This window comes from Melospiza melodia, chromosome 2, assembly GCF_035770615.1.
Source record: "Melospiza melodia melodia isolate bMelMel2 chromosome 2, bMelMel2.pri, whole genome shotgun sequence".
NCBI classification, from domain to species: domain Eukaryota; kingdom Metazoa; phylum Chordata; class Aves; order Passeriformes; family Passerellidae; genus Melospiza; species Melospiza melodia.
This window is the reverse complement of record NC_086195.1, coordinates 31,885,145-31,898,024: the sequence shown is the minus strand read 5'-3', so window position 1 is coordinate 31,898,024 and position 12,880 is coordinate 31,885,145.

Here is a 12,880-nt window from a genome sequence, read left to right as displayed (position 1 = left end):
CTTGGCACTGGTGCCACCTCTGGTCTGGGAACCATGCTGCGTAACACAGATTCTAAGGCGCCAGTCGGCCACTCCCAGCCACAAGCCCCCAAACACAAACAACGGCGCTATTCTCTGGCAAACAAAACTCAACTGCCCCTCTTCTGGATGGCAAATTGCAGGACGCACTTGGTACTATCAAACCAGCCCAACTTGGCACTGGTGCCACCTTGGGTCTGGGAACCATGCTGCGTATCATGGATTTTCAGGAGCCAGCCGGCCACTCCCAGCCACAGGCCCCCAAACACAATCCACAGCATTTTTCTCTGGCAAACAAAATTCAGCTGCCCCGCTTCTGGATGGCAGATTGCAGGAGCCACTTGGGACTATCACACCAGCACAACATGGCACTGCTGCCACCTTGGATCTGGGAACCATCCTTCCTATCGTGGATTTTGAGGGGCCAGCCGGTCACTCTCAGCCATAGGCCCCAAACACAAACCACGGCCCTTTTCCCTGGAAAACAAAACTCAACTGCCCCTCTTCCTGATGGGAGATTGCAGGAGCCACTGGGTACTATGAAACCAGCCCTACTTGGCACTGGTGCCACCTTGGGTCTGGGAACCATGCTGCGTATCATGGATTTTCAGGAGCCAGCCGGCCACTGCCAGCCACAGGCCCTGAAACACAAACAACAGCCTTTTTCTCTGGCAAACAAAATTCAGCTGCCCCGCTTCTGGATGGCAGATTGCAGGAACCACTTGGTACTATCAAACCAGCCCGACTTGGCACTGGTGCCACCTTGGGTCTGGGAACCGTCCTGCGTATCGTGGATTCTAAGGAGCCAGCTGGCCACTCCCAGCCACAGGCCCCAAAACACACACAACGGTGCTTTTCCCTGGAAAACAAAACTCGCCTGCCAAACATTTGATGGCAGATTGCAGGAGCTACTTGGTTTTATCAAATCAGCCCAACTTGGCACTGGTGCCACCATGGGTCTGGTCACCATCCTGCCTATCGTAGCTTTTCAGGTGCCACCCAGTCACCCCCAGCCAGAGGCCCCTAGACAAATATTTCGGCCCGTTTCCCTGGCAAACAAAAGTAAGCTACCCCGCTTCTGGATGGCAGATTGCAGGAGCCACTTGGTACTATCAAACCAGCCCAACTTGGCACTGGTGCCACCTTGGGTCTGGGAACCATCCTGCGTATCCTCGGTTCAAAGGAGGCAGCCGGCCACTCCCAGCCACAGGCCTCTAAACAAGAACAACGGCGCTTTTCCCTGGAAAACAAAACTCGCCTGACAACTTTTTGATGGCAGATTGCAGGAGCCACTTGGTACTATCAAACCAGCCCAACTTGGCACTGGTGCCACCATGGGTCTGGTCACCATCCTGCCTATCGTAGCTTTTCAGGAGCCAGCCGCTCACTCCCAGCCATAGGCCCCCAGACAAATATCTCGGCCCGTTTCCCTGGCAAACAAAAGTAAGCTGCCCCGCTTCTGCATGGCAGATTGCAGGAGCTATTTAGTACTATCAAACCACCCCGACTTGGCACTGGTGACACCTCTGGTGTGGGAACCATCCTGCTTATCGTGGATTTTCAGGGGCCAGCCGGCCACTCTCAACCATATGCCCCCAAACATATACCACGGCCCTTTTCTCTGGCAAACAAAACTCAACTGCCCCTCTTCTGGATGGCAAATTGCAGGACGCACTTGGTACTACGAAAACAGCCCGACTTGGCACTGATGCCACCTTGGGTCAGGGAACAATCCTGCGTATCGATCTTTTAAGGAGCCAGCCGGCCACGTCCAGCCATATACCCCCAAAAAAAAACCACGGAACTTTTCTCCAGCAAACAAAATTCCGCTGCCCCCCGTCTGGATGGCAGATTGCAGGAGCTATTTAGTATTATCAAACCAGCCCGACTTGGCACTGGTGCCACCATGAGTTTGGTAACCATCCTGCCTATCGTAGCTTTTCAGTAGCCAGCCAGTCACTCCCAGCCATAGGCCCCCAGACAAATACCTCGGCCCGTTTCTCAGGGAAACAAAATTAAGCTGTCCCGCTTCTGGATGGCAGATTGCAGGAGCCGCTTGGTACTATCAAACCAGCCCAACGTGGCACTGGCGCCACCTTGGCTCTGGGAACCATCCTGCGTATCCTGGGTTCAAAGGAGGCAGCCGGCCACTCCCAGCCACAGGCCTCCAAACACAAACAACGGCGCTTTTCCCTGGAAAACAAAACTCGCCTGCCAACTTTTTGATGGCAGATTGCAGGAGCCACTTGGTACTATCAAACCAGCCCAACTTGACACTGGTGCCACCATGGGTCTGGTCACCATCCTGCCTATCGTAGCTTTTCAGGCGCCAGCCGGTCACTCCCAGCCATAGGCCCCCAGTCACAAACCTCGGCCCGTTTCCCTGGCAAACAAAAGTAAGCTACCCCGCTTCTGGATGGCAGATTGCAGGAGCCACTTTGTACCATCAAACCAGCCCGACTTGGCACTGGTGCCACCTCTGGTCTGGGAACCATCCTGCGTATCGTGGATTCTAAGGAGCCAGCTGGCCACTCCCAGCCACAGGCCCCCAAACACAAACAACGGCGCTTTTCCCTGGAAAACAAAACTCGCCTGCCAACTTTTTGATGGCAGATTGCAGGAGCCACTTGGTACTATCAAACCAGCCCAACTTGGCACTGGTGCCACCATGGGTCTGGTCACCATCCTGCCTATCGTAGCTTTTCAGGAGGCAGCCGGTCACTCCCAGCCATAGGCCCCCAGACACAAAGCTCTGCCCGTTTCCCTGGCAAACAAAAGTAAGCTACCCCGCTTCTGGATGGCAGATTGCAGGAGTCACTTTGCACCATCAAACCAGCCCGACTTGGCACTGGTGCCACCTCTGGTCTGGGACCCATCCTGCGTATCGTGGATTCTAAGGAGACAGCTGGCCACTCCCAGCCACAGGCCCCCAAACACAAACAACGGCGCTTTTCCCTGGAAAACAAAACTCGCTTGCCAACTTTTTGATGGAAGATTGCAGGAGCCACTTGGTACTATCAAATCAGCCCAACTTGGCAACAAGTGGTTCCTGCAATCTGACATCCAGAAGCGGGGCAGCTTACTTTTCTTTGCCAGGGAAACGGACCGTTGTTTGTGTTTGGAGGCGTATGTCTGGGAGTGGCCGACTGGCTCCTTAAAATCCACGATGCGCAGGATGGTTCCCAGACCAGAGGTGGCACCAGTGCCAAGACGGGCTAGTTTGATGGTGCAGAGTGGCTCCTGCAATCTGCCATCCAGAAGCGGGGTAGCTTACTTTTGTTTGCCAGGGAAATGGGCCGAGTTTTTGTCTGGGGGCCTATGGCTGCGAGTGACCGGCTGGCTCCTGAAAAGCTACGATAGGCAGGATGGTGACCAGACCCATGGTGGCACCAGTGCCAAGTTGGGCTGATTTGATAAAACCAAGTGGCTCCTGCAATCTGCCATCAAAAAGTTGGCAGGAGAGTTTTGTTTTCCAGGGAAAAGCGCCGTTGTTTGTGTTTGGGGGCCTGTGGCTGGGAGTGGCCGGCTGGCTCCTTAGAATCCACGATACGCAGCATGGTATCCAGACCCAAGGTGGCACCAGTGCCAAGTTTTGCTGGTTTGATAGTACCAAGTGGTACCTGCAATCTGCCATCCAGAAGCAGGGCAGCTTACTTTTGTTTGCCAGGGAAACGGTCCGAGGTTTTTGTCTGGGGGCCTATGGCTGGGAGTGACCGGCTGGCTCCTGAAAAGCTACGATAGGCAGGATGGTGACCAGACCCGTGCTGGCACCAGTCCCAAGTGGGGCTGATTTGATAGTACCAAGTGGCTCCTGCAATCTGCCGTCAAAATTTGGCAGGCGAGTTTTGTTTTCCAGGGAAAAGTGCCGTTGTTTGTGTTTGGGGGCCTGTGGCTGGGAGTGGCCGGCTGGCTCCTTAGAATCCACGATACGCAGCACGGTTCCCAGACCCAAGGTGGCACCAGTGCCAAGTCGGGCTGGTTTGATACTACCAAGTGGTTCCTGCAATCTGCCATCCAGAAGCAGGGCAGATTACTTTTGTTTGCCAGGGAAAAGGGCCGAGCTTTGTGTCTCGGGGCCTATGGCTGGGAGTGACCGGCTGGCTCCTGAAAAGCTACGATAGGCAGGATGGTGACCAGACCCATGGTGGCACCAGTGCCAAGTTGGGCTGGTTTGATAGTACCAAGTGGCTCCTGCAATCTGCCATCAAAATGTCGGCAGGCAAGTTTTGTTTTCCAGGGAAAAGCGCCGTTGTTTGTGTTTGGGGGCCTGTGGCTGGGAGTGGACGGCTGGCTCCTTAGAATCCACGATACGCAGGATGGTTCCCAGACCTGAGGTGGCACCAGTGCCAAGTCGGGCTGGTTTGATAGTACCAAGTGGTTCCTGCAATCTGCCATCCAGAAGCGGGGCAGCTTACTTTTGTTTGCCAGGGAAACGGGCCGAGCTTTTTGTCTGGGGGCCTATGGCTGGGAGTGAGCGGCTGGCTCCTGAAAAGCTACGTTAGGCAGAATGGTGAGCAGACCCATGGTGGCACAAGTGCCAAGTTGGGCTGGTTTGATAGTACCAAGTTGCTCCTGCAATCTGCCATCAAAAAGTTGGCAGGCGAGTTTTGTTTTCCAGGGAAAAGCGCCGTTGTTTGTGTTTGGGTGCCTATGTCTGGGAGTGGCCGGCTGGCTCCTTAGAATCCACGATACGCAGGATGGTTCCCAGACCAGAGGTGGCACCAGTGCCAAGTCGGGCTGGTTTGATAGTGCCGAGTGCGTCCTGCAATCTGCCATCCAGAAGCGGGACAGCTTGCTTTTGTTTGCCAGGGAAACGGGTCGAGCTTTGTGTCTGGGGGCCTATGGCTGGGAGTGACCGGCTAGGTCCTGAAAAGCTACGATAGGCAGGATGGTGAGCAGACCCATGGTGGCACCAGTGCCAAGTTGGGCTGATTTGATAGTAGCAAGTGGCTCCTGCAATCTGCCATCAAAAAGTTGTCAGGCGAGTTTTGTTTTCCAGGGAAAAGCGCCGTTGTTTTTGTTTGGGGGCCTGTGGCTGGGAGTGGCCGGCTGGCTCCTTAGAATCCACGATACGCAGCATGGTTCCCAGACCAGAGGTGGCTCCAGTTCCAAGTCGGGCTATTTGATGGTGAAAAGTGGTTCCTGCAATCTGCCATCCAGAAGCGGGGCAGCTTACTTTGGTTTGCCAGGGAAAAGGGCAGAGCATTGTGTCTGGGCGCCTATGGCTGGGAGTGACCGGCTGGCTCCTGAAAAGCTACGATAAGCAGGATGGTGACCAGACCCATGGTGGCACCAGTGCCAAGTTGGGCTGATTTGATAGTACCAAGTGGCTCCTGCAATCTGCCATCAAAAAGTTGGCCGGCGAATTTTGTTTTCCAGGGAAAAGCGCTGTGGTTTGTGTTTGGGGGCCTGTGGCTGGGAGTGGCCGGCTGGCTCCTTATAATCCACGATACGCACCATGGTTCCCAGACCAGAGGTGGCACCAGTGCCAAGTTGGGCTGGTTTGATAGTACCAAGTGGCTCCTGCAATCTGCCATCCAGAAGCAGGGCAGCTTACTTTTGTTTGCCAGGGAAACGGGCCGAGGTTTTTGTCTGGGGGCCTATGGCTGGGAGTGACCGGCTGGCTCCTGAAAAGCTACGATAGGCAGGATGGTGACCAGACCCATGGTGGCACCAGTCCCAAGTTGGGCTGATTTGATAGTACCAAGTGGCTCCTGCAATCTGCCGTCAAAATTTGGCAGGCGAGTTTTGTTTTCCAGGGAAAAGCGCCGTTGTTTGTGTTTGGGGGACTGTGGCTGGGAGTGGCCGGCTGGCTCCTTAGAATCCACGATACGCAGGATGGTTCCCAGACCTGAGGTGGCACCAGTGCCAAGTCGGGCTGGTTTGATAGTACTAAATAGCTCCTGCAATCTGCCATGCAGAAGCGGGGCAGCTTACTTTTGTTTGCCAGGGAAACGGGCCGAGGTTTTTGTCTGGGGGCCTATGGCTGCGAGTGACCGTCTGGCTCCTGAAAAGCTACGATAGGCAGGATGGTGAGCAGACCCATGGTGGCACCAGTGCCAAGTTGAGCTGGTTTGATAGTACCAAGTGGCTCCTGCAATCTGCCATCAAAATGTTGGCAGGCGAGTTTTGTTTTCCAGGGAAAAGCGCCGTTGTTTGTGTTTGGGTGCCTATGGCTGGGAGTGGCCGGCTGGCTCCTTAGAATCCACGATACGCACCATAGTTCCCAGACCAGCAGTGGCACCAGTGCCAAGTCGGGCTGGTTTGATAGTACCAAGTGCGTCCTACAATCTGCCATCCAGAAGCGGGGCAGCTTACTTTTGTTTGCCAGGGAAACGGGCTGAGCTTTGTGTCTGGGGGCCTATGACTGGGAGTGACCGGCTGGCTCCTGAAAAGCTACGATAGGCAGGATGGTGACCAGACCCATGGTGGCACCAGTGCCAAGTTGGGCTGATTTGATAGCAGCAAGTGGCTCCTGCAATCTGCCATCAAAATGTCGGCAGGCGGGTTTTGTTTTCCAGGGAAAAGCGCTGTGGTTGGTGTTTGGGGGCCTGTGGCTGGGAGTGACCGGCTGGCTCCTTAGAATCCACGATACGCAGGATGGTTCCCAGACCCAAGGTGGCACCAGTGCCAAGTTGGGCTGGTTTGATAGTACCAAGTGGCTCCTGCAATCTGCCATCCAGAAGCGGGGCAGCTTACTTTTGTTTGCCAGGGAAACGGGCCGAGCTTTGTGTCTGGGGGCCTATGGCTGGGAGTGACCGGCTGGCTCCTGAAAAGCTAAGATAGGCAGGATGGTGACCAGACCCATGGTGGCACCAGTGTCAAGTTGGGCTGGTTTGATAGTACCAAGTGGCTCCTGCAATCTGCCATCAAAAATTTGGCAGGCGAGTTTTGTTTTCCAGGGAAAAGCGCCGTTGTTTTTGTTTGGGGGCCTGTGGCTGGGAGTGGCCGGCTGGCTCCTTAGAATCCACGATACGCAGCATGGTTCCCAGACCAGAGGTGGCACCAGTGCCAAGTCGGGCTGGTTTTATAGTACCAAGTGGTTCCTGCAATCTGCCATCCAGAAGCGGGGCAGCTTACTTTGGTTTGCCAGGGAAAAGGGCAGAGCATTGTGTCTGGGCGCCTATGGCTGGGAGTGACCGGCTGGCTCCTGAAAAGCTACGATAAGCAGGATGGTGACCAGACCCATGGTGGCACCAGTGCCAAGTTGGGCTGATTTGATAGTACCAAGTGGCTCCTGCAATCTGCCATCAAAAAGTTGGCCGGCGAATTTTGTTTTCCAGGGAAAAGCGCTGTGGTTTGTGTTTGGGGGCCTGTGGCTGGGAGTGGCCGGCTGGCTCCTTATAATCCACGATACGCAGCATGGTTCCCAGACCCAAGGTGGCACCAGTGCCAAGTTGGGCTGGTTTGATAGTAGCAAGTGGCTCTGGCAATCTGCCATCAAAAAGTTGGCAGACGAGTTTTGTTTTCCAGGGAAAAGCGCCGTTGTTTATGTTTGGGGGCCTGTGGCTGGGAGTGGACGGATGGCTAATTAGAATCCACGATAGGCAGGATGGTGACCAGACCCATGGTGGCACCAGTGCCAAGTCGGGCTGGTTTGATAGTACCAAGTGGCTCCGGCAATCTGCCATCCAGAAGCGGGATAACTTACTTTTGTTTGTCAGGGAAACGGGCAGAGCTTTGTGTCTGGGGGCCTATGGCTGGGAGTGACCGGCTGGCTCCTGAAAAGCTACGATAGGCAGGATGGTGACCAGACCCATGGTGGCACCAGTGCCACGTTGGTCTGATTTGATAAAACCAAGTGGCTCCTGCAATCTCCCATCAAAAAGTTGGCAGGAGAGTTTTGTTTCCCAGGGAAAAGCGCCGTTGTTTGTGTTTGGGGGCCTGTGGCTGGGAGTGGCCGGCTGGCTCCTTAGAATCCACGATACGCAGCATGGTATCCAGACCCAAGGTGGCACTAGTGCCAAGTTTTGCTGGTTTGATAGTACCAAGTGGTTCCTGCAATCTGCCATCCAGAAGCAGGGCAGCTTACTTTTGTTTGCCAGGGAAACGGGCCGAGGATTTTGTCTGGGGGCCTATGGCTGGGAGTGACCGGCTGGCTCCTGAAAAGCTACGATAGGCAGGATGGTGACCAGACCCATGGTGGCACCAGTCCCAAGTTGGGCTGATTTGATAGTACCAAGTGGCTCCTGCAATCTGCCGTCAAAATTTGGCAGGCGAGTTTTGTTTTCCAGGGAAAAGCGCCGTTGTTTGTGTTTGGGGGCCTGTGGCTGGGAGTGGCCGGCTGGCTCCTTAGAATCCACGATACGCAGGATGGTTCCCAGACCTGAGGTGGCACCAGTGCCAAGTCGGGCTGGTTTGATAGTACTAAATAGCTCCTGCAATCTGCCATGCAGAAGCGGGGCAGCTTACTTTTGTTTGCCAGGGAAACGGGCCGAGGTTTGTGTCTGGGGGCCTATGGCTGGGAGTGACCGGCTGGCTCCTGAAAAGCTACGATAGGCAGGATGGTGAGCAGACCCATGGTGGCACCAGTGCCAACTTGAGCTGGTTTGATAGTACCAAGTGGCTCCTGCAATCTGCCATCAAAAAGTTGGCAGGCGAGTTTTGTTTTCCAGGGAAAAGCGCCGTTGTTTGTGTTTGGGTGCCTATGGCTGGGAGTGGCCGGCTGGCTCCTTAGAATCCACGATACGCAGGATGGTTCCCAGACCAGAGGTGGCACCAGTGCCAAGTCGGGCTGGTTTGATAGTGCCGAGTGCGTCCTGCAATCTACCATCCAGAAGCGGGACAGCTTGCTTTTGTTTGCCAGGGAAACGGGTCGAGCTTTGCGTCTGGGGGCCTATGGCTGGGAGTGACCGGCTAGGTCCTGAAAAGCTACGATAGGCAGGATGGTGACCAGACCCATGGTGGCACAAGTGCCAAGTTGGGCTGGTTTTATAGTACCAAGTGGCTCCTGCAATCTGCCATCAAAAAGTTGGCAGGCGAGTTTTGTTTTCCAGGGAAAAGCGCCGTTGTTTGTGTTTGGGGGCCTTTGGCTGGGAGTGGCCGGCTGGCTCCTTAGAATCCACGATACGCAGCATGGTTCCCAGACCAGAGGTGGCACCAGTGCCAAGTCGGGCTGGTTTTATAGTACCAAGTGGTTCCTGCAATCTGCCATCCAGAAGCGGGGCAGCTTACTTTTGTTTGCCAGGGAAACGGGCCGAGGTTTTTGTCTGGGAGCCTATGGCTGGGAGTGACCGGCTGGCTCCTGAAAAGCTACGATAGGCAGGATGGTGACCAGACCCATGGTGGCACCAGTCCCAAGTTGGGCTGATTTGATAGTAGCAAGTGGCTCCTGCAATCTGCCATCAAAATGTTGTCAGGCGAGTTTTTTTTTCCAGGGAAAAGCGCCGTTGTTTGTGTTTGGGGGCCTGTGGCTGGGAGTGGCCGGCTGGCTCCTTAGAATCCACGATACGCAGCATGGTTCCCAGACCAGAGGTGGCTCCAGTTCCAAGTCGGGCTATTTGATGTTGAAAAGTGGTTCCTGCAATCTGCCATCCAGAAGCGGGGCAGCTTACTTTGGTTTGCCAGGGAAAAGGGCAGAGCATTGTGTCTGGGCGCCTATGGCTGGGAGTGACCGGCTGGCTCCTGAAAAGCTACGATAAGCAGGATGGTGACCAGACCCATGGTGGCACCAGTGCCAAGTTGGGCTGATTTGATAGTACCAAGTGGCTCCTGCAATCTGCCATCAAAAAGTTGGCCGGCGAATTTTGTTTTCCAGGGAAAAGCGCTGTGGTTTGTGTTTGGGGGCCTGTGGCTGGGAGTGGCCGGCTGGCTCCTTATAATCCACGATACGCAGCATGGTTCCCAGACCCAAGGTGGCACCAGTGCCAAGTTGGGCTGGTTTGATAGTACCAAGTGGTTCCTGCAATCTGCCATCCAGAAGCGGGGCAGCTTACTTTTGTTTGCCAGGGAAACGGTCCGAGGTTTTTGTCTGGGGGCCTATGGCTGGGAGTGACCGGCTGGCTCCTGAAAAGCTACGATAGGCAGGATGGTGACCAGACCCATGGTGGCACCAGTGCCAAGTTGGGCTGATTTGATAGTACCAAGTGGCTCCTGCAATCTGCCGTCAAAATTTGGCAGGCGAGTTTTGTTTTCCAGGGAAAAGCGCCGTTGTTTGTGTTTGGGTGCCTATGGCTGGGAGTGGCCGGCTGGCTCCTTAGAATCCACGATACGCACCATAGTTCCCAGACCAGAGGTGGCACCAGTGCCAAGTCGGGCTGGTTTGATAGTACCAAGTGCGTCCTACAATCTGCCATCCAGAAGCGGGGCAGCTTACTTTTGTTTGCCAGGGAAACGGGCCGAGCTTTGTGTCTGGGGGCCAATGACTGGGAGTGACCGGCTGGCTCCTGAAAAGCTACGATAGGCAGGATGGTGACCAGACCCATGGTGGCACCAGTGCCAAGTTGGGCTGATTTGAGAGCAGCAAGTGGCTCCTGCAATCTGCCATCAAAAATTTGGCAGGCGAGTTTTGTTTTCCAGGGAAAAGCGCCGTTGTTTTTGTTTGGGGGCCTGTGGCTGGGAGTGGCCGGCTGGCTCCTTAGAATCCACGATACGCAGCATGGTTCCCAGACCAGAGGTGGCACCAGTGCCAAGTCGGGCTGGTTTTATAGTACCAAGTGGTTCCTGCAATCTGCCATCCAGAAGCGGGGCAGCTTACTTTGGTTTGCCAGGGAAAAGGGCAGAGCATTGTGTCTGGGCGCCTATGGCTGGGAGTGACCGGCTGGCTCCTGAAAAGCTACGATAGGCAGGATGGTGACCAGACCCATGGTGGCACCAGTGCCAAGTTGGGCTGATTTGATAGTACTAAGTGGCTCCTGCAATCTGCCATCAAAAAGTTGGCCGGCGAATTTTGTTTTCCAGGGAAAAGCGCTGTGGTTTGTGTTTGGGGGCCTGTGGCTGGGAGTGGCCGGCTGGCTCCTTATAATCCACGATACGCAGCATGGTTCCCAGACCCAAGGTGGCACCAGTGCCAAGTTGGGCTGGTTTGATAGTACCAAGTGGTTCCTGCAATCTGCCATCCAGAAGCAGGGCAGCTTACTTTTGTTTGCCAGGGAAACGGGCCGAGGTTTTTGTCTGGGGGCCTATGGCTGGGAGTGACCGGCTGGCTCCTGAAAAGCTACGATAGGCAGGATGGTGACCAGACCCATGGTGGCACCAGTCCCAAGTTGGGCTGATTTGATAGTACCAAGTGGCTCCTGCAATCTGCTGTCAAAATTTGGCAGGCGAGTTTTGTTTTCCAGGGAAAAGCGCCGTTGTTTGTGTTTGGGGGCCTGTGGCTGGGAGTGGCCGGCTGGCTCCTTAGAATCCACGATACGCAGGATGGTTCCCAGACCTGAGGTGGCACCAGTGCCAAGTCGGGCTGGTTTGATAGTACTAAATAGCTCCTGCAATCTGCCATGCAGAAGCGGGGAGGCTTACTTTTGTTTGCCAGGGAAACGGGCCGAGGTTTTTGTCTGGGGGCCTATGGCTGCGAGTGACCGTCTGGCTCCTGAAAAGCTACGATAGGCAGGATGGTGAGCAGATCCATGGTGGCACCAGTGCCAAGTTGAGCTGGTTTGATAGTACCAAGTGGCTCCTGCAATCTGCCATCAAAAAGTTGGCAGGCGAGTTTTGTTTTCCAGGGAAAAGCGCCGTTGTTTGTGTTTGGGTGCCTATGGCTGGGAGTGGCCGGCTGGCTCCTTAGAATCCACGATACGCACCATAGTTCCCAGACCAGAGGTGGCACCAGTGCCAAGTCGGGCTGGTTTGATAGTACCAAGTGCGTCCTACAATCTGCCATCCAGAAGCGGGGCAGCTTACTTTTGTTTGCCAGGGAAACGGGCCGAGCTTTGTGTCTGGGGGCCTATGACTGGGAGTGACCGGCTGGCTCCTGAAAAGCTACGATAGGCAGGATGGTGACCAGACCCATGGTGGCACCAGTGCCAAGTTGGGCTGATTTGATAGCAGCAAGTGGCTCCTGCAATCTGCCATCAAAAACTTGGCAGGCGAGTTTTGTTTTCCAGGGAAAAGCGCCGTTGTTTTTGTTTGGGGGCCTGTGGCTGGGAGTGGCCGGCTGGCTCCTTAGAATCCACGATACGCAGCATGGTTCCCAGACCAGAGGTGGCACCAGTGCCAAGTCGGGCTGGTTTTATAGTACCAAGTGGTTCCTGCAATCTGCCATCCAGAAGCGGGGCAGCTTACTTTGGTTTGCCAGGGAAAAGGGCAGAGCATTGTGTCTGGGCGCCTATGGCTGGGAGTGACCGGCTGGCTCCTGAAAAGCTACGATAAGCAGGATGGTGACCAGACCCATGGTGGCACCAGTGCCAAGTTGGGCTGATTTGATAGTACCAAGTGGCTCCTGCAATCTGCCATCAAAAAGTTGGCCGGCGAATTTTGTTTTCCAGGGAAAAGCGCTGTGGTTTGTGTTTGGGGGCCTGTGGCTGGGAGTGGCCGGCTGGCTCCTTATAATCCACGATACGCAGCATGGTTCCCAGACCCAAGGTGGCACCAGTGCCAAGTTGGGCTGGTTTGATAGTACCAAGTGCGTCCTGCAATCTGCCATCAAAATGTTGGCAGACGAGTTTTGTTTTCCCGGGAAAAGCGCCGTTGATTTTGTTTGGGGGCCTGTGGCTGGGAGTGGACGGATGGCTCCTTAGAATCCACGATAGGCAGGATGGTGACCAGACCCATGGTGGCACCAGTACCAAGTCGGGCTGGTTTGATAGTACCAAGTGGCTCCGGCAATCTGCCATCCAGAAGCGGGATAACTTACTTTTGTTTGTCAGGGAAACGGGCAGAGTTTTGTGTCTGGGGGCCTATGGCTGGGAGTGACCGGCTGGCTCCT